Source organism: Vicugna pacos, chromosome 16 (assembly GCF_048564905.1).
Source record: "Vicugna pacos chromosome 16, VicPac4, whole genome shotgun sequence".
Taxonomy (NCBI): domain Eukaryota; kingdom Metazoa; phylum Chordata; class Mammalia; order Artiodactyla; family Camelidae; genus Vicugna; species Vicugna pacos.
This window is the reverse complement of record NC_133002.1, coordinates 40,901,818-40,921,288: the sequence shown is the minus strand read 5'-3', so window position 1 is coordinate 40,921,288 and position 19,471 is coordinate 40,901,818. Positions and strand designations below refer to the sequence as shown.

Below are 19,471 nucleotides of genomic sequence, written 5' to 3'. Positions count from 1 at the left end.
ACTGCAGGATTTCCTTCTTTCTAAAGGCTGAATAATATTCCATTTTATGGCTATACCACATTTTGCTTAACCACTCATCTGTCCATGGATATTTGGCTTGCTTACACGTTTTAGCTACTGTGAATAATTCTGCTATGAACTTGAGGTACAAATATCTCTTCAAGACCCTGCTTTCAGTTCCAAATCAGGCTTTGTCATGAAGTGAGTTTAAACCAAATTTGTTGAAGGTGAGGTGGGAACTTTTAGTTTTCAGAGTTATTTTGATTTTGGAATTGTGGATAAGGATGGTAGACTTGTACAAATTTATATTCCCACTAGAAATGTATGAGTTCTTATTTCCCCTTATCTTCACCAACATGGTGTTATCATGCTTTTTAATTTTTGCCAATCTGATGGGCATGAAATGGGGTCTCATTATTTTTAATCTGAATTCCCATGATTACTAGTGAGGTCGAGCATTTTGCATTTGTTTATAGCTATTCTGGTTTCCTCTTCTGTGAATTTCATGTTTCTCTTAAATTCTTCTTCTTTTACTAATTTATATGAATTCTTTATGTTTCTGGCTGCAAACAAGTTGCAAAGAATTGGAGTATCTTGCCTTTTCATTGTTATAGCACCTTTTGTCATAAAGAAGTTTAAAATCCTATGATCATTGAATGTATCAATATTCTCCATTATGATTTGAACACTTTTAGTCTTATTTAAGAAACTCTTCACCACTTCAAGTTCATGAATATATTCTTTTGTAGATTTTTCTTTTAAGTTTTAAAGTTTGGCTTCTTATATTTCGTTTTAAAAAATATATATGGAATCTATCTCTGCATATGGTGTGAGGAAGGGATCTAAAATTTTATATTCTGCATACATTAGCCAGTCCTCTGCTATAATGATCATTTGGTCTCTTCTTTTCCCACTGAGTTATAGTAATGCCAACCCTGTCATAGTCCTCATCAATATGTGATCCATCTCTGGGTCCTCTATTCAGTCCCGAGGTCTCCTTGTCTATCTTTGCTAATAGTAAATCTTTAAATCTGGTAGGACAAACCCCTCCCTCCTTATTCTTCTTCAATAGGGTCTTAATTGTTCTTGGCCCTTTACTTTCTAATATACATTAAAGGGAAACTCCTCTGTTTTCATAGAAAAAAAAAGTTCTAAGAAACGATTCTAAGAAACTTGATTGCCTGGTTTCTTAGCCTACAGCAAGTTAAAAGCTTCAACTTAGAAGAGGAGATGCAGAGAGGAAAGTATGTTGATAACTAAGTCTGACAAAGACAGAAAAGCCTAAATAACTCTCAGAAATGTATATGGGAATACAAGAGAGCAGCAGAGCGGAGCCACTCACTCCCAGAATCTTGGAGGCATGACTATGCATTTTAGAAACAGAAGGCAGCTGGGCTTCACCTAGTCATTTAGGAACCACCTTCACCCTGTGGCTTCCAGGATGCCCTAGCTGTGGCCGGGCTGCAGTGTCTTCCAGTTGGAGAGAGCATGACCCTATGGTCCCATCCTGCTGCACAGGACTGGGAGACACAGACCTTTGCTGGGGCACCAGGTCACAGAGGGCCTGTAGGCCACTGTAGAACTTGGCTTATACTCTGAGACAGGGAGCCTTTAGAGGGTCTTGATACCAGCAGTAACATGGCCTGATTTGTAAAAGATCCCTTCGTCTGCTGTGATGAGAATGCTTGGGGGGAGAGGTAGTAAGGGAGGAGAGCAAAAGCAGGAAACTCTGTTTGGATGACCTGCTTTCCTGGCTCCCTCCTGCCCTCAGGCAGAGCTGACCTCTTCCTCCCTTGTTCCCTGTGCTTCCATGACATCTCTCATAGTTTAAGCGCTTGTTGTTTGCTTGTCTGTCTTCATCCAGGTTGATGTATCCACAACACCTGGCTCAGAACAAGAGCTCAGCAACAGATGGGGCAAGCATGTTAAATTCAACTGACATAACAGGTAGAACCTGGCATGTTGGTTTAGGGTTCTTCGACTACAAGCAACAGAAACCAATTCTGTCTTAAGGAAAAGAAAACTTGCGAGATCCTTAGAACCCACAGGAAGGTTGAAGAACTAGACTTGGAAGAAGCATGGGAAACAGAAGTTCCTTACTCATTAGGTTATGCTGCTGGGATGCACATGCCAACTATCCCTCCCAAACTTGTTTCTGAGTCCCAGGAAAGGGTCTGACTGGAAGGACTTGGGTCATGTCTCCAGGCTTTGGTTACACTTGGGCAGAGAGAGGAAGAATTGCGGCTGAGAAAACCTCCAGACACACTGTTGGTTTCCATGAGAGGAGGGCAAGGTTCCCTGATTCATTGTCTCAGCGAAGCTATGCTCGTTGGGGGCAGGTCATGGGAAAGGAAACCAGCAAGCTGTTAGGGGAAATGAATGCGGAGTGGCAAAAAGCCAGCAAGCATCCACTACGATTTCCCAGGGCTAGAAAAGCACAGAGGCATGAATTGTGACCTGTGACCTATGACCTACGACCTGTGGGCTGTGAAGGAGATGCATCTTCCTCACCTTTGCATCCCTGGTGCTTACCCCAGCACCTCGTACTTAGTAGGTACTGACCTAATGTTTATCTGGTGAGTGAACAGATGATATGACCAGTTACAGAAGCCCAAAGGCTATTAGTATTTCTTAAAACACCAATTTTATGAATAAAAGGGGATGAGATAGCAGCAGCCTCGATAAAGAGATCTGCCAAAAAGGAAAAAAAAAATCTGTCTCAAGGGACAAATTGTAGCCCTGTTCCTTCTGGCCCTTCCCAAGGGCCCCATCAATCTAGCTCTGAGCAGGATTAACATTCATTTAAAGCAATTGGCCCCATGCAGCCCTGGCTGATTGTGTTGGATGCTGTGGAGAAACTGGGCAGCAGGGGGTGGACCAGCCTCCAAATCCTCTCAGAAGCTCATGGATCTGGCCTTGATATGGTGTACAGGCGTGGGGTCCAGCAACCTCAAAGGAAGAACCAAGCGGGAAGTTTTGATTCTGTGGGCCACTAAGTTGATGTCTTCCAAGGAAATCCACCAAGAAGTGACCCCATCCAGGTCTGGGGGGTTGGCTGCAGAGCCAGCCTGGGGGCCCACACAGACCAGAGGGCTCCTGGACCTGGGACATTGCAGAAGTGCCCCAGGTGCCCCCCAGGAGTGAGGGGGAGGAGGAGGCTGCATATGGAGCCCTCAGCCCAGGTGACTTCAACCAGAGCAGAAACACTTTCAGATTCCCAGGGAAGTTCTGTTCAAATAGAGTCTGTTTGTGTAGCAACGACAACAAAGTTTGGGACTGAGTTCACCGAACCCTTGCACCCCTTTTCATGAAGTGGTTTGGGTATGCACATGGGAAGGACACATTAGGTACGTGACCTCATTAAGGCCTAGTTTCCTCCTCCATAAAATGAGGATAACAGAAGACATGGTAAGATTGCATGGGATATATCCGTTCGGGGCTGGATGTGATTTGACAACCTCACTGATGTTCTGTCTTCTCCCTGTATATTCCTGTTTCCTTTCCCACATTCAGGCAGTTTTGCAGGTTGTAGTAGAGCAGAGAGGAAGAAACAGGGCAGCAGAAATAACAAAAACATCTTCTTTAAGAACCTAAGTCTTAGGTGAACCGAGCTGGTTTGTAGAGGAGATAAAAGGGGGAAAGAGGATTCACGCAAATGTTCTGGACACCTTGGCCAGAAGCAGTGTGGAGAGGGGTCCCTCCCAACCCAGTGCAGAACCAGGAGCCCCTGGCCTGGAGAAGAATGACAGAGCGGGAGCCTGAAGGGAGTGGTCTGGGGATGCCTTTGGGCTGTGACTGTGACTGTTAAGAAGTCACAGGAAATCGTCGGACCTGAAGGATGGGGACCTGCGGATGCACAAGGACAGACTAAGAAGTGACACGGGGATTGTTTCACCAAAACGCCACCCTCCTACCGCGCATTACTGCATCAAGACCTTAGATCTAGGTCATAACTCCTGGAAGAAGTTCCCCATCAGCCTGATGGATAAGGAACTCAGAAATCAGACAGGGTTACAGAAAACAAAGAAAGTTCTGTCTCGCCTTCCTGAGGCGCCTGGGCGTGGAGAGAAGACTCAACCCTCCGCTGCTCCGCTGCCCAGGGCCCAGAGGACAGGCCGCGCATGCTCCCGCCGTCCCTCCTGCTGCCCTCCGCCGCGCATGCTCCGCAGTCCTCCGGCTGCTCTCTTTTGAGCCACTGCGCTTAGTGCTGCCCCCGCGCCAGGCCCCATCTGTTCTGCGGTTACTGCCCAGCTTTGGCTTCCTTTGGAGGGTGGAGCCACGTTTTCTGACCTGTATAAAACATTGTGGGCTGTTTACTTCTTCCTCTGGGTTACTAAGATTCTTACAGGAGCTGAGGAGAGGGCAGTGAGAAAGGGGGCAGGCTGATCTTTCGAGGCTCCCCATGCCCCTCAACCCAGCCCTACACAGGGAGACACGGCCAGATCCCAAGACTTGGCAGGGCTGCCAGGGACATTTGCAAAGTGACAAAAAGGAAGGAGAGGCCTCAAAAGAAAACAACTTTCACACAGGAAAATGCCTGGAAACGTTTTCTAGGCTCATTTTTCTTATCTGGGGTGGTTTTCAAGGCCAACAGCGCCTGGGGCCTAAGGCTCCAGGAGGTGATGACTCAAGTGGCCCAGCAGATAATGCAGATGCTTCCTCTCTGCAGCCAGTGTGTGTGTCCATCCCAGGACAGGACACTCCCTAGATCTTTAGAGCCAGTAGGGCATTTAGCCATCCCCTAAATCCAACCACCTATTTTCGGTAATGTGGAAACAAAGGCCTTAGGGACACGACTCTCCTGAGGTCACACCATTCCACAGATAAAGGAGAATGTGGCTTGGGGCCCTGAACCGGTCTCACCTGCACCCGGGCACCGTCCCCTCCTGCTTGTTGGGGGTCTCACTATGCCACAGCCACCGGATGAAGATGGCGCCATTGGCATGCCCAGCGCTGGTCCTCACCTGGGGCCAACCCCGTGCTTTGTAGTTTACATAAGTGATGTCGTCCCATGTACCCCTCACAGTCATCTTCCAAAAGAGGTATTTTCATCCACATTTCAAATGAGGAAACTGAAGCAGGTGTGTTTTATTTCCCGCAGCCTGTGCTCATTCTATTTATATACTCATGATTGACACTTGGAGCACATGCTACATGCCAGGCACTTTCTAGACACCACATATGTCATCTTGTCCTCATCGTAGCAAGTACTATGACTATCCCTATGTTACAAATGAGGTCCCTAAGGCCCAGGGTGTAAGTGAGTTGCTCAGGGTAAGAAACAACCAACCAACCAAAGGGAGGAGTCAGAAATCCAACATGCAGGGAGGGAGGAGAAGGGAGGAAAGCCACTGAAGTCTGCATTCATAAGCAAGTGACCACTGTGGGCAAATGGGGTTACCTACTGCACAGAACACATGTCAGGATTCAGCAGAGGGGTGAGGAGATGCTCCTCGTTGGTTAAGGATCACACCTCGGGTACTGGACACCCCTAGGTACTTCTGAGCTGCCCCTGTGTGGGCTTCACATCCAAGGAATGTCCTGAAGCAGAGATACAAGAAGCTGTTATCTGCAGGTGACTCCTGGTGGGCCAGGAATAGCATCTGCTACCGTGAATTAGGTCCAATACATCAGTGCTCAACAAATGCTCATTCTCTTCTCTACTCTCTACAGGGACTCTTGTTTTGTTCGTTTGTTTGTTTCTTTGTTTGTTTGTTTTTTGGTTAACAAGATGTTCCTGGAAATCAATAAAATCGATTTCATTAAGTGTATGTCAAACTCTGATTTGCTTTTATAACACCATGAAATGTTCATATTAAAAAATTCACCGGTTAGAAAACTTGTTTTGTCAGATCATTACTACCCAATCATGACTTCCTAAGAATCAGTCTCTATGACTGTTCATAGCAGCACTATTCACAACAGCCGAAAGGTGGAAACAACCCAAAGGTCCATCAATGGAGGAATCGATAACCAAGTTGTGGTCCATTCCTTTTTATTCAGTAATAAAAAGGAATGAAGTACTGATATATGCTACACACAGATGAACCTCAAAAACATTATGCTAAGAGAAGGAAACCAAACAGAAAGGTCACATCATGTATGATTCCATTTACATAAAATATCCAGAATAGTTAAATCCACTGAGACAGAAAGCTGATTCATGGTTGCCAGGCTGTGGGTAGAGAGGAATGGACAATGACCGCTTAATGGATACAGGGTCTCCTTCGGGGACGATGAAAATGTTTTGAAACTAAATAAAGGTGATGGTTGCACAACACTGTGAATATGCTAAATGCCAATGAATTGTTCACTTAAATGACTAATTTAATGTTATGTGAATTTCACTTCAATAAAAAAAAAAAGAGGTGGCCGCCTTACCTGCCGTGAGCTTAGTCCTCCCACTACTGCCGCTCTCCCTCTCCCCTGTTCCTGTCGGTCTCCTCTCAATAGTTAAAGGCTACTTCCTCCTGCCTTAGCCACCTCGACATGGAAACTCTCTGCATACTCGCTCTTTCTCCCTCTGCCTGAACTATGCCTGACTCCCTCAGTGGGGTCGGGTAGCCGACGTGACGCGACAGAAAGAAGCTTTTGGCGACCCCAACCCGGACAACCGGATCGCACTTCCGCCTCCCGGGCTCCGGAAGATAGCGCGCATGCGCTCCCTGAGACTCCGGCGTTGTTGACTTCCGCTCCCACTGTGCCCTGCGAGCCGAAGCGAATCATGGATCACGCTTACACTGAGTTACGAGGCAGTAATAGTTCTGGATCAGTGTATGGTCTTGATGTTCGAAGATGAATTCCTATAAAACTCATCTCCAAACAAGGAAACAAAGCCAAAGCTTCATCTGGAATTCCAAGGACTATAAACAGAATGCCAGGAAAGGGTCCACCTGGTGATGAAGAAGGATTTGATTATAATGAAGAAGAACGGTATGATTGTAAAGGGGGCGAAGTATTTGGAAATCATCGACTTCCCGGACACTTTTTGGGGGGGACTTTCAACTAAACATTTTAGGTGAGAGGATGATACACCAGTTCATTTCTGTGACAAATGTGGATTGTCTATTAAAATCTATGGGCAAATAATTCCATGCAAGCATGTGTGTTTGCTATGACTGTGCTATTTTACATGAAAAAAAGGGAGATAAGATGTGTCCAGGCCGTAGTGATCCCATGCAACGAACTGAGCAGTGAGAGAATGCGATTCTCTCTTCTTGTGTAGCATTCTTCAAGGGTGCAAGAGAACGTATTTGTCTCAGAGAGACTTACAAGTTCATATCAACCACTGCCATATGAGAGCTGGAAAACCTGTTCCCCGTGCTTCACTAGAGAATGTTCATCATCCTATTGCCCCACCACCAGCTGAAATCCAGGATCGGTTTATACTGCCGCCAGACAAGCACCACATTAGCCACAGTTTGCCAAAACAGCACATCATGATGCCACCACCTCCTTTGTAACACATGCCACTCGAGCACTATAATCAGCCACATGAGGATATGTGTGCTCTTCTAGCAGAATTGGCCATGGCTCCACCCCTACCTCCTTCGGTCAGTCAGGAAACCTTTGGTATTTCTACAAGAAAACACACCAATTTAATAACTGTCCCTATTCAGGATGACTCAGATTCACCACCTCCTACCCCAGCACCTGCTCACCATCATCCTGAGTATCAGGGTCAACCAGTGGTATCCCACTCTCATCGTATTATGCCTTCCTGGCAACGTTATGCACCCCCCCCCACTCCTCCACCATCAATAAGCCATCCCATACCACATCCTCCCCAGGCTACAGGTACTCCTCACTTGGTTTGTAACCAAGCTCTACCTCCACCAATGACCCCTGCTCCACCACCAAAAACCCCTCCCCCTGGACATATTATTGCCCAGACGCCAACTTATATGAATCATCCTTCTCCTGGACCTCCCCCATCTCAATATGGTGGTCACTCATAACTGTACCCACTCCTCACCAGTATAATCCAACTCTCTAACCCAGTTCACTGAAGATCAGGGAGCTCTGAGACCTCCATTTACACAACCAGTGGGAATGAGCTCTGGTATATGGCCTGCACCAAGAGGGCCACCTCTTCCTCCATAAATGCAGGGTCTGCATTCTCAAAGCCCACTTCCTGGACCACATCATCCAGATCAGACAAGATACAGACTGTATTACCAATGATAGTCGTATTTTGAACTGAAGATATGGTTAGGAAACAAAACTTGTGTATAGTCAATCTTTTAATTAAGCTTTGACTGTTTGGGGAAGGAAAAGTACCTGTTCCTAAGGTGGCTGTAAAACACTTAGGGTCTTGACTACTAAAATGGTTTTAAATCTTGACTTTAGGATTGATTTCAAGTACTGTGCTATAGTGCAGATAAGCAGCTCAGTTGAGCTCAGCTGTATTTTAACACCTTTGTTCCCCTAGTGTGGTAAATTGACCTAGAGGTGACCGTTTATAAAAAATTTGAAAAAAAAGTTTTTCATGGTTCCACTTTCAAAATTACTGCTTTTGTTAAACCTAATGTTTAGTTTTTCTTGTGATACATTTTGTAACCTGTGTAAAAGGATTAAATTTCAATATGGCTGTAAAAATACTGTTTTTACGTGAATTTAAGTGCAGCAACATACTGTTTTTTAAACCATATGTTTTACCACCAGTCTCCCACAGTTACAATAAAGTTGTAAAAGTAAAAAACAAATCATGGTGAAAAAAAAAATCATGGTCACATCTATTCATCAGGAGTAGAGAGAAGTGATAAAGGCAAGTCTCAGGTTAGATGCACAGGAAACAGGTCAGCTGCCACCCTGACCCAGGTAGTCCTGCCAAAAGGGGTTCCCCAGCACCAAAGAACTGCAAATTAATTGAGAACAACGAAGTGTGAAGGAAAAGCCGGTCTGGGCTAACAAGATAACTCACAAATCTAAGTATCGGAATACTGATCTGAGTCCTGCTGGACTAACTCGTAAATCTAAGTTAATTAGTGTTGGTTTGCTGTTCATGTTTTTTTCCTAGCCAGCTGGATTTTCAAAGAGATATATCTGGCTTTGGAATGTTGGTTTGCTGCCTCCCTGCCTCCACTTTTGTGATAATGATGCTGCTAAAGCTGTTCCATGCCTATTGGCCGAATACCCCAAGCTTGTACTTAACCCTATAAAACCTCATGCACACATCTTGGAGGTGCTCAGAACTTCAGAGAAGAAGCCCCTCTGAGCCTGCCGGCGTAATACATCTGAGTAATCCAACCCTCCAAGTGGTGCTTGTTTCTTGGCTGGCCTGTTGTTTCCGTAACAGAAGTAGTATTTTTTGTCTTTCAAATTGGAACCTGTTTTTACAAATAATACTCAACCTTGGTATGAGTATACTGAAAAGGCATTCTCATTTTCTTCTGGTGGAATATAAATTAGTCTAGCCATTCTGGAGGAAGGTTTGGCATTTTGTACTATAAGAATTTAAAATGTTCATGTCCTTCTAAATGAAATATTTCCCATCCAGTTTTCATGTGCAGATGTTTCACTCAAGACTGCATTTTTAGCTGGACCTTAAAGAATGTGAATTGAAAATATTTCCTAAATCCATGATCAGTGGCCTAATACATTATTTTTAAAAAGAAGAAGAAGTTTATGCTCTTTGACACAGTGTATAAGGTCGGGGTCCTGGTCAGAAATAGGCCCAAGCATTTAGTCCCTAATCCAGGTGGTATTTCAAACCAGTAAGGAAATACTCTCCTAAAGGAGAAAGGCTGAATGATAGTATTTGGGAAATTCACTAACTACTTGGAAAAAAGAAAAAATTAGCTTAGATCTTTACATCGCACCTTATATCAAAAATAATTCCAGGATTTAAAATCTAACGGAGGAGGAGGAGAAGGAAAAAGAGGAGGGTGGGGTGGGGAAGAAAAGAAAAAAAATAGAGATCTAGAAGAAAATTGGGGAAATCTTTGATACTAGGATGGAAACAGTCCTATACGCAGAAAGCAAAGGGGGAACGACTAAAGCAAAACATCAAAAGGTCAGACCACATGAAAAACGTAAAGTGTATGTGTCCAAAATCACCAAAACCAAAATCGAGGTAAATTCGAATCTTAGAAAAATATTTGCAGCACATATGACGAACTGGATGTGTTCCAGAGCTTCTAAACATCAATAAGGGGGAAAAAGAGAAAAGAGAAAAACGGACAAGCGATATGAATAGGCCACTCACAAAAGGGGAAGAGCAGATGTTCGCCTCTATTTTTAAAACGCAGCAGACACGTGGTCTCGGGGATGCGGAAAGCAGGAACCCGAGCCAGGCTTCCACCAGAAAAGGCGTGCCCCTCTTCGCAGCCGTGGGGCAGTGAGAGGCCTCCCCAGGAGCGCGGTCCCGGTGCCCGAATTTGCCCTTTCCCTGGGCGGGTTGGACGAACAATCCCATCCTTTGTTGAGGCTTCACCAAAGGAGGCCGACCACGCACACCCTCTGGGAGGTGGCGATCCATCGACAAGGCCTCTGGGGCGCCGCGGCCACCGGGGGGCGGTGCTGCTCAAGAGACCCGCCAGCCTCTGGCCAGCGCGGGGACCACAAAGGCCCCTTTCTTCTCCTCCCGGAGATGAGTCACAGCAGTCAGAGCCGAGGCCAAAGTCAGAGACGCCGCCGGCGATCCCCGGCGACGGCTGAGAACGGGAGCGGGGCCGCAGGGCGGCGCCTGGGAGTCACCCTGGACGCCCGCTCGCGCCGCATCTGCGGCTCCTCCGGCTGGGCCTGCGCGTGGGGAGACCGGATCAGGCCAGTGGCCTGTTCTGCAGCAGTGGCCCATCGCAGGATGCGAGTGCGAAGGGCATCTGGATTTCTTTCCTGGCTCACTCACGTGGCAAGTATCTGAGGAGTCACTGAGTGCCAGGCGGTCAGGACACGTCTGACAGGCAGTGTCTAGGAACCTCTAAAGCCCTGACCACAGGAGTTCAGAATGTGTGAGCTCAGGTCCCTGGTGGCTGGGCTTGCCTGGGCAGCCCTGAGACCACTGGTCTCCCTGGGGCATCTCAAGTTCAGCTGCCCAATTTGGGACACCTCATCCTGGCACTGGATTGCCCTGGGATCCAACTCTCTGACCCCTCCCCCAACCATCCCCACTCACACCCCACATCCTACTCACTGCGGCCTGGGGCCTGTACTGGTATCCCGGGTCGCAGAGGCCACCAGCCTCCCATGCCCATTCAAGCCCATCCAGTCTTCTCTCAGCTTCTGAATTGGCCCTGGGATGTCTGTGGACTGCATTTCTTTGTCTCTCCAAAATTCTCACTTTTTGCTGATAAAGGGGACACTTTTGTCACCTGGTCCAAAGGTGTGAGTGGCATGGTCTCAGAGAAGCTACAAGCAGCCTGTACAGCCCAGGTTTGTTGGGCTGGAGGTAGCCGGAGAGACCCAGGAATACGGGGCTCCAGAGAAGGAGGGAGCAGCGTCAGGGAAGGAAGCAGTGGGCCTGAGTGACATGAAGATGTCAGGAGCCAGTAGGAAGGTCAGTGAGAGGGTCAGATGGAGGAGGGGCTGAGTTCAAAAGAAACTAGCTCTCCTCTCCTACTCTCTTTCCTTCCTCTCCCCCTCCTCCACCTCCAGGCCGTGTCTGACTCTGAACCCACATCTGGGTGGCCACGGAGCCAGGCTGCTGCAAGGCCTCTCTTTGCTGTTTTGCTAACGTGGTGTCACCTTATCCACCTCCCATCCCACTTCCCAGAGGCCCCAGAGCATCAGAGGTGGCTCTGCCTGTGTTGTATTGGTGGACACACTGAAGCTCAGAAGGGCTAACTTCCGAGAAACACAGCAGAGTGGTAGAGGGACAACTCACAAGTCCCCACCGAAGAGCATGTGGCCAGAATAAAGAGGGAAGCAGGTGCCCTTCCTGGGATAACTTGGTTACAGATTTGAGAGCATCAATTTGTCTTTAGGATTTTTTTTTAACTGAAGTACAGTCATTTTACAATGTGGTGTGAATTTCTGGTATACAGCATAATGTTTCAGTCATACATGCACATACATATATTCCTTTTCATATTCTTTTTCATTATAGGTTACCAAGATATTGAATATAGACCCCTGTGCTATACAAAAGAAACTTGTTGTGTGTCTTTAGCATTTGTTTAATTTTTTTAAATATTTACTGTAAAAGATCCAAACAAGATTGAAATGAACAAAATAAAATTGGAACTGAAAGTTCAGTTCTCTCCCTACTCTCACTGTTAACAGCTCAGTATAAATCCTTCCAAGGTTTTTCAACTATACTGTTAGCATTCTATTCTAGAACTTGCTCTATTCTCTTCCTTCAGTTGTATTTCCTTGTGAAGGCCCCTAACACCCACATATGGTTAACACGGTCCTTTCAGATGGACAGTTAGGGAGTTTCTGGTTTTACCTTTACAGTACACATCCAGCGTTCACTGTGGGAACATCTCTGGGGAATAATTTTTTTCTCAAAGTGGAACTGTAACAGCAAAGGAAATGCACTCTTCTGCTACTCCCTTTAAAGGCTTGTGATGGCAAAGGGCTGACGGGCGCAGGGCGGGCTGCAGCGGCCAATGCATGGAGCAGTTCCAGATGTCAGCCTCCCATTATCCCTGTCTCGCCCCCTGCTCCCCTGCCCCCCTGGCCTGCCCCTCACCTCCCCCAACCAGAAAGCAGCCCGGTCTAAAGCTTCTGCCTTTGTGCCCAGCCCCTGGGGTCCTGCTGGCTCATCTGACCCCCCAAAAATTCCTTATTTGCCATCAAACACCTCCACCACCCTCTGGCCATCAGAACTGACACTTGTCCCACCCTGGGGGACCACCAGGCAGCCAGGGACTCACAAAGCCTCTCTTTGGCAGCCTCGCAGCCCTGCTGACTGGCTTTGGAAACATACTTCCCTTTACCTCCTTTTATAGGCAGAGACAAAGGTAGAGAAACAATTCTCTCCAAATGCACATCAGGCCACCTCCACTGCCACAGGGCTCAGATGGGAGTGTGTCTGCTGATGCTCTAAATGCAGGGTGCTGGGTCCATTCGACTGGTTTCCAGTGAGTGGTAGGGGTCAGTCAAGCCCCTTAGCTCTGGACCAGGCACAGGGTGGCGGGGTGAGAAGAGAAACAGAGGACAGGAACTGGGTCCCCTTTCTCCTCAGCACCATGCACACAGGGCTTCTTAGAGTTGGAACCCTGTTACAGCCCAAGGTGGCTTTAAAGAGCTTGTCTTCCTCCTGCCCATCCCCTCCCAACAAAAATGAGTATGGGTGATTCTTCTTCCTCAGAATGACTGCACCACGAGCATTAGTAACTAGCATCTTCTATCTGTGGGGGGAGTGTTCAGACCAGTTCACAGAGCATCCTCACAGAACCTTCTGTGGTCCCTTGAGCCACACACTATGTGTCCCTGTCTACCCTAAGAAACTAAATGGAAAGGTGTCCCTGCACTTTGGTCCAGCCTCATGGTCTGCTCTCGAAGACAGAAGCATAAACAATCACAATACAATGAGACAGATGCCAGAAGAGATGTGGGTACAAAGAGGGAGGTTGGTAGCACTAAATGATGACAGGGAACATTTACTGTCAGTGAAATATTTTGGGGGGAATGGGACATTTGTCCATCCACCTTCTTTCCTTTTTCACTTGCACATTTTTATTCGAGATTGTATGTTCTCTACCTGTACCTCTGGCTTTTGAAATTCCATTGCCTCAAGGAAACACTTTTCTAATAGACAAAGGAGAGATAGTAGCTTTCACAGTCTAAACGCAAAAACTCCATGACCCTAGCTGACCTGACAAGCCTGCCTGGGTCCTCTGTCCTCTCCACAGCATAATATTTCATCCATGTTTCGCCAGCTTTTCCCTTCATTCAAGACCTGGGTTGGGGATGTAAAACACAAGGAGGAGGCAGCTGCCTGTTGAGCAAGCTGGGTACCAAATGTTCCTTTCATAAGATCATACCCAGTGCTGGGGAGGCTGCAGTGAAGTCATCACACCCACACACACGCAGCCGCTGCAATTTAAATGGACTCGACACTTTTGGAAAGCAAGCTGGCAGCATGCAAAAGAGCTGCAAAGTAAAATTTTGATCCATCAGTCCATCTTTGGGGTTATCACAGCTTTTTTTGTCTGGGAGCTATTTTTAACAGGAGAAAAGAGGGAGCAACCTTAAATGTCCCATTAGACTGAAAGCTCCCTCGATACAGGGACTTCTTCCCATGCTGAAGCTCATAGCTAGTCCTCCGAAGTCGTCAAAGGGCCAGCGGCACAGCAGTCAGAGGTGCAGCTCCGAGAGCCTGCCTGCCCAAGTCCCAGCTCTGCCATGTACTAGCTGTGCTGCCTCGAGAAAGTTGTGACCCTCTCCATGCCTCAGTTTCCTCTTCTGTAAAATAACAATGATGATGAGAGTTGGACCATTCCCACAAGATTATTGTAAGAATTAAGAAAGGTAAAATATAGGAAGTGTAAGTGAGAGTAAATATTAGCTATTATTAGTATCACTAGATAAACCATTCTGAAATATCCTGTGGTGATACTAAACGATAACGAATTCTATGATGCAAAGCAGAAAAAATCTTAATGATGTCATTGGCTTCCCTCTGTCCTCCTTGACCTCTCTGGTACCTTCTTCTATGGCTGTCACAAAGCTGACAAGCAGAACTAACCCTGTAACCACACTGCTGGGCTTTTGTGTTTCAGATCCCCTAAAATGCCTAGAAGCTGTTTCACACCTCTACACCTTTACAGCCCCCTTCACCCAGTCTGGTGAATGCCAACCTATCCTCCAAACTTAGCGTTGCATCTAAAGCCTTCCTTCCTCGAAACACCTTAGCTCCCCCTCTCTGAATGGTAACAGTTGGATGGAGAAAAATGAAAAGGCTACTGGCCCTGTCTGTCTTGGTCTGGACTCCAGCCAGGTACACAAATACAGACAGTCTCCAACTTGTATGGTTCCACTTAAGAGTTTTTCACTTTACAATGGGGTGAAAGCGATATGCATTTAGTAGAAACTGTACTTCGAATTTTGAATTTTGACCTTTTCCCAGGCTAGCAATACAAGGTCTGATGCTCTCCTTTGATGCTGGGCAGGGCAGCCACAGCTCCTGGTCAGCCATGTGATCAAAAAGATCAATAACTGATATGTTTACAACCATCCTGAACCCAGACAACCATTCTGTTTGTCACTTTTAGTACAGTTTTCAATAAATTACATGAGATATTTAACATTTTATTATAAAACAGGCTGTGTTCGATGATTTTGCCCAACTGTAGGCTGATGTGTTTTGAGAACATTTAAGGTGGGCTAGATTCAGCCATGATGTCAGTGGTTTAGGTGTATTAAATGCATTTTCTTTAGAATGTTTTCAATTTACAATGCATTTATCAGGAGGGTAGTGGATTGGAAGATCTGTACCATCAAAGCCTTTCTGGTCCCTTGATCTCTCTCATCCATTCTTTAGCCATTGACTGGCTGCTGTCTCTGCCCTTGGGCAGGCACCACTGCCATCTAAGGACTGAGCCTGGAGAGGTGTGCACAGCAGGAGGGGGCCAGAGTGTTCTTTGAACTTAAGACGAGCCAGGTAGGGCGGCCATGGGAAGGACAACAGCACAGTTCCCCCTCCCCTCCACCCTCCCCCACCTCGTGCTGTCTCCCTCCATCCTCCCTGCTTTCTGGTCCCCCCACAGCCCCTCCTTTTGAGGGTCCCATTTGCTACGGGTACTGCTGGGGCTGTGGTTCCAATAACAGGAGTGAAAGGAAACAGCCCCTCACTTTCCCAGTCTGGGCTCTGCTGCTGACTTCACTTTGTCTTGATCGTGTTGACTGACTTCAGCAAAATTAAGGGGTTTGAACCAGATTCACGGTTTTCAACTGGGAACATACTTCTGTGTGGCCCTGGGGTGCCTGCCCTGGCAGTTTGGCTATAGACTCTGCCGTCAATCAACTCTCTTTTTCTTCCCATGATAAACCCAGCAAATAAGGCCTTGAATAGTGATCCTGCATGTGGCCCATTACAGCCATTATGAGGTGGGATTTTGTTTGTTTTTTGTTTCCACAGCTGTTTAGTTTGGCAGGTTTGTTTTAGCCTGCTTTCTAGCCTTGGATGCTTTGAGGGCAAGAATTGGGTCTAGGTCTCCCCAGCACCAGCAGGGTCTGGCATATGGCAAATGCTCGGAACACCCTGAGTGAGTGAATGCACAAAGGAAGGAAGGAATGAGTACATGGATGACAGGTGTGAGGATAGGAGGAGGCACGGGATGCAGAGGTCAGGGTAGGACAACCACTACCTGAGAGGGGGCTTTTGTGCTCTGATCAGTCACACCCAAGGGCAGCTAAACTGCCTCCTTGACAGTCTCTGCCCACAGCCCAAGTACTAGTTCCAGCAAAACCCTGGGCCAGTGGAAGGAGGCTCCTCCCCAGGCTCCAGGGCATGCGCAGGAAGCCAAGCTCCACTTCCCTGCCTCCAGTCCCATCCCCCGGATCATCTGACCATTCACACGAGGCCCAGTGTGGGGTGTGGCTGCTTTTAAGGCTTTTGGCATTTCTCTCAGGGCAAAAGAAGGAAAGAAAAAAAAACACTTAAAACAATGGCTCAACACACTTAAAAAAAATTCTCTGATTTGCCTGAGGGAAGGGGCTAACCCTAAACAACCAAGGCCCCCTCTTCCCCTGCTGTGGACAAGTGCTGTGTCAAGATAATCATAATATTAACCTCAGGCCAGGGCCCATGCTGAATGCTTTTGGGGCTTGCTCTGATTTAATCCTGATAACCCTGGGCCTTAGGTACTATAATGATGTCTAATTTCACCATGGAGGAAGAGGAGGTTCAGAGACATTAAAGGACTTACCCAAGGTAACACAACTAAGTAGTAGTTAGAGCAAAGATTTTAAATCAAGTATTTCCTGACTCTGAAGCTTATAACCCTATAACCAGACTGTCTTGGTCTCATCTGGGGATGTGTCCCTGTCCTCTCAGTAATTATTTAGAGCCTAGAAAACGGGCCATTGTGACCACCACTTTCCACAGAAAAGTCCCAGATGGACACCTCCCACCCACGATACCCTCCCTCCAACCCCCCTAACACGTACCTCCCCTCCTCCCTTTTTACAAAATGAGAAACCAAGTGTAGGCCCTTCCGCACTGTTTCTGGGAGGGAAGAGGAACAGCATGCAGTTTTTGTCATTTTTGTATTTGTCCATATAGCTTGACTTTAGTTAGTTGACTCCTCTGTGCCTCAGTTTCTCCACTTAGAAAACACAGGCAAGAATAGTTCCTTCATCAGGTTGTTGTGAGGATTAAATTATACAGGTTAAGCACTTAGGACAGTGCCTGGATCATAGTAAATGTTTATAAATGTTCACTATTTTGTGATTTTAGTAGATTTTTGTCGGCTGGATTTCATTGTCATGCTGTTTTTTCAGGAAGGACTCACAGATACCTTCACTTGCCTTGTCATGTTTATGCAGGAAAAACGGATGCAGGGCATGAGAAGGGCCGTGCCCCAGGTCTCGGTGGAGCCCCTGGGACGTGCCCCGCCAAGTGTGGGTCCTTGGCTTCACTCAGGAAAGAATTCAAGAGCGAGCCACAGTTGAGTAAAGGTAGATTTATTTAGAGAGATACCTACTGCATAGAGTGAAGGTTGTTTCAGAAGGCAAGAGAAAGATGTGGGAATTGGGTGCTCGGGTTAACGTAAAAGTAGGTACAAACTCCATAGATAGAGTGAGGACCGTCTCTGAAGAGGAGGGAGCCAGAGAGGCGGCCACCAGGCGTGGTATTGCCAGTTTTTATGGGCATGGTAACTTCACATGACTACAAGTGGGAGGACTATTCCAACTACCCTGGGTAAGGGGCTGGGATTCCCAGGAATGGGGCCACTGCCCACTCTTTGATCTTTTGTGGTTACCCTTGGGACTGTCATGGTGCCTGTGGGCATGTTATTTACCACGCTAATATATTACAATGAGTGTATAATGAAGCTCAAGGTCTACTAGAAGTCAAATCTCCCACTATCTTAATCCTCAAGGCCTACTGGGAGTTGAATCTTCTATCATTTTGGTGTCAATTGCTGTCATTCCTTGAATGGTTGGGCCCTGCCCCCTCCCCTCTTGTCTCAGTGTCTCACACTTCATTTACCACCTGTTTCTGGTGTCTTCTCCTCCTGACATTATCTGTCCCATCCCACTGACCTTTTAATTGTATGTAAATTACACTGACTTGTATTTCATTCAATCCTAGATGCCACTGATTATAATCTGTACCATTAGTGTGGACTTCTCAAGAAAAAAATTTAAAGACACAATGAATTCTAAAATACATCCCTATGAAAAATTAAAATAAAATACATCCCTATGGAAAGGAATATATGTATGTATATATACGACTGAAACGTGGTACACCAGAAATTGACACGTTGTAAACTGCTTATAATTCCACCTTTAAAAAATGGAAAAAAATAAAATTAAAATAAAATACATCCCAATTTCAGATGTTCAAATGTGGAGGGATAAAAGCATAGCTTTTAATCTATGAATACGGTAAGAATGATCTGCTCCTTTATTCCTGACGTGGCCCTCTCTGGCTGTGAACTGTCCCTGCTCCTTCAATGGCATCTGTATGTAACAGTTGAGCTGGGTAGCTCTTCCATCTGGCCCAGGGCCACCCTGGAGGCTGGTATTCGTGCTAGGTCGGCTCCAGGCAAGCAAGTGTAACTCTGTCCACACAGCTGGTGTCCACACAGGGGCTCAGGCTTCCCCTGGATTTGGCAGTTTGTAACAACCTGATGTGCATCTTTGAAGCCAGCGGCTTCAAGGTCAGCTGACTTTCTCACATCCAGTGACTGCTTTGCTGCTTCCTGCTTGGGTCTGAGTTGCACTGTCCCCACATGCAATAAAAATTATTTGTTTTGAGAGAAGTTCCTAAGAAGAGCAGTGTGGGGGGTAAAACCAAACCAACGTGCAGTGTACTATCCCCAAGCAGTAGGCAAAGGACAGAGCTCAAGAGTCATTTTCTTGTCTGCATGGGTTTCAATCACCAAATTATATTTGGAGTCATTCCTTCTACTGTTTTCCACCATCCAGGGAAAGGAGGAGTGTGTTGGGAAGGGTTAAGCTTGACCTCAGAGATAACCCCAAGGGGTTGGCAGACACAGGCAGGGACTAACTTAGGAGTCTGAGGTTGACCGAGTGAGCGCTTTCCCTAAAGTCTTGGGCCCATTCATGGCCATTTTGGAGAGAAACAGGGCTCTGGAGACAGAGTCACTGGACTTTTAAGTCCCAGATGTCATTTCTTAGCTGTTATGACACTGGGGAGTGAGTTGGTCTCTCTGAACCTCCACAGCTACAAAACGGGGGTAATAATACTTCTGAGTTGTTGGGAAGCACCAGGAATAGCAATGAGCACACAGCCACTGCTCAACAAATGGTAGTAACACATGCCGGATGCCTGCCATGTACTCAACACTGTGCAGACAACAAAGAGAAGCTAAACACCGCTCATGGAGGG

At 46.6% G+C, this 19,471-nt stretch overlaps 1 pseudogene; it reads left to right on the top strand.

The window, feature by feature from the left end:
- Positions 1 to 6,640: 6,640 nt before the first annotated feature.
- LOC102535185 (E3 ubiquitin-protein ligase Hakai pseudogene) lies at positions 6,641 to 8,184 on the top strand (annotated as a pseudogene).
- Positions 8,185 to 19,471: the final 11,287 nt, after the last annotated feature.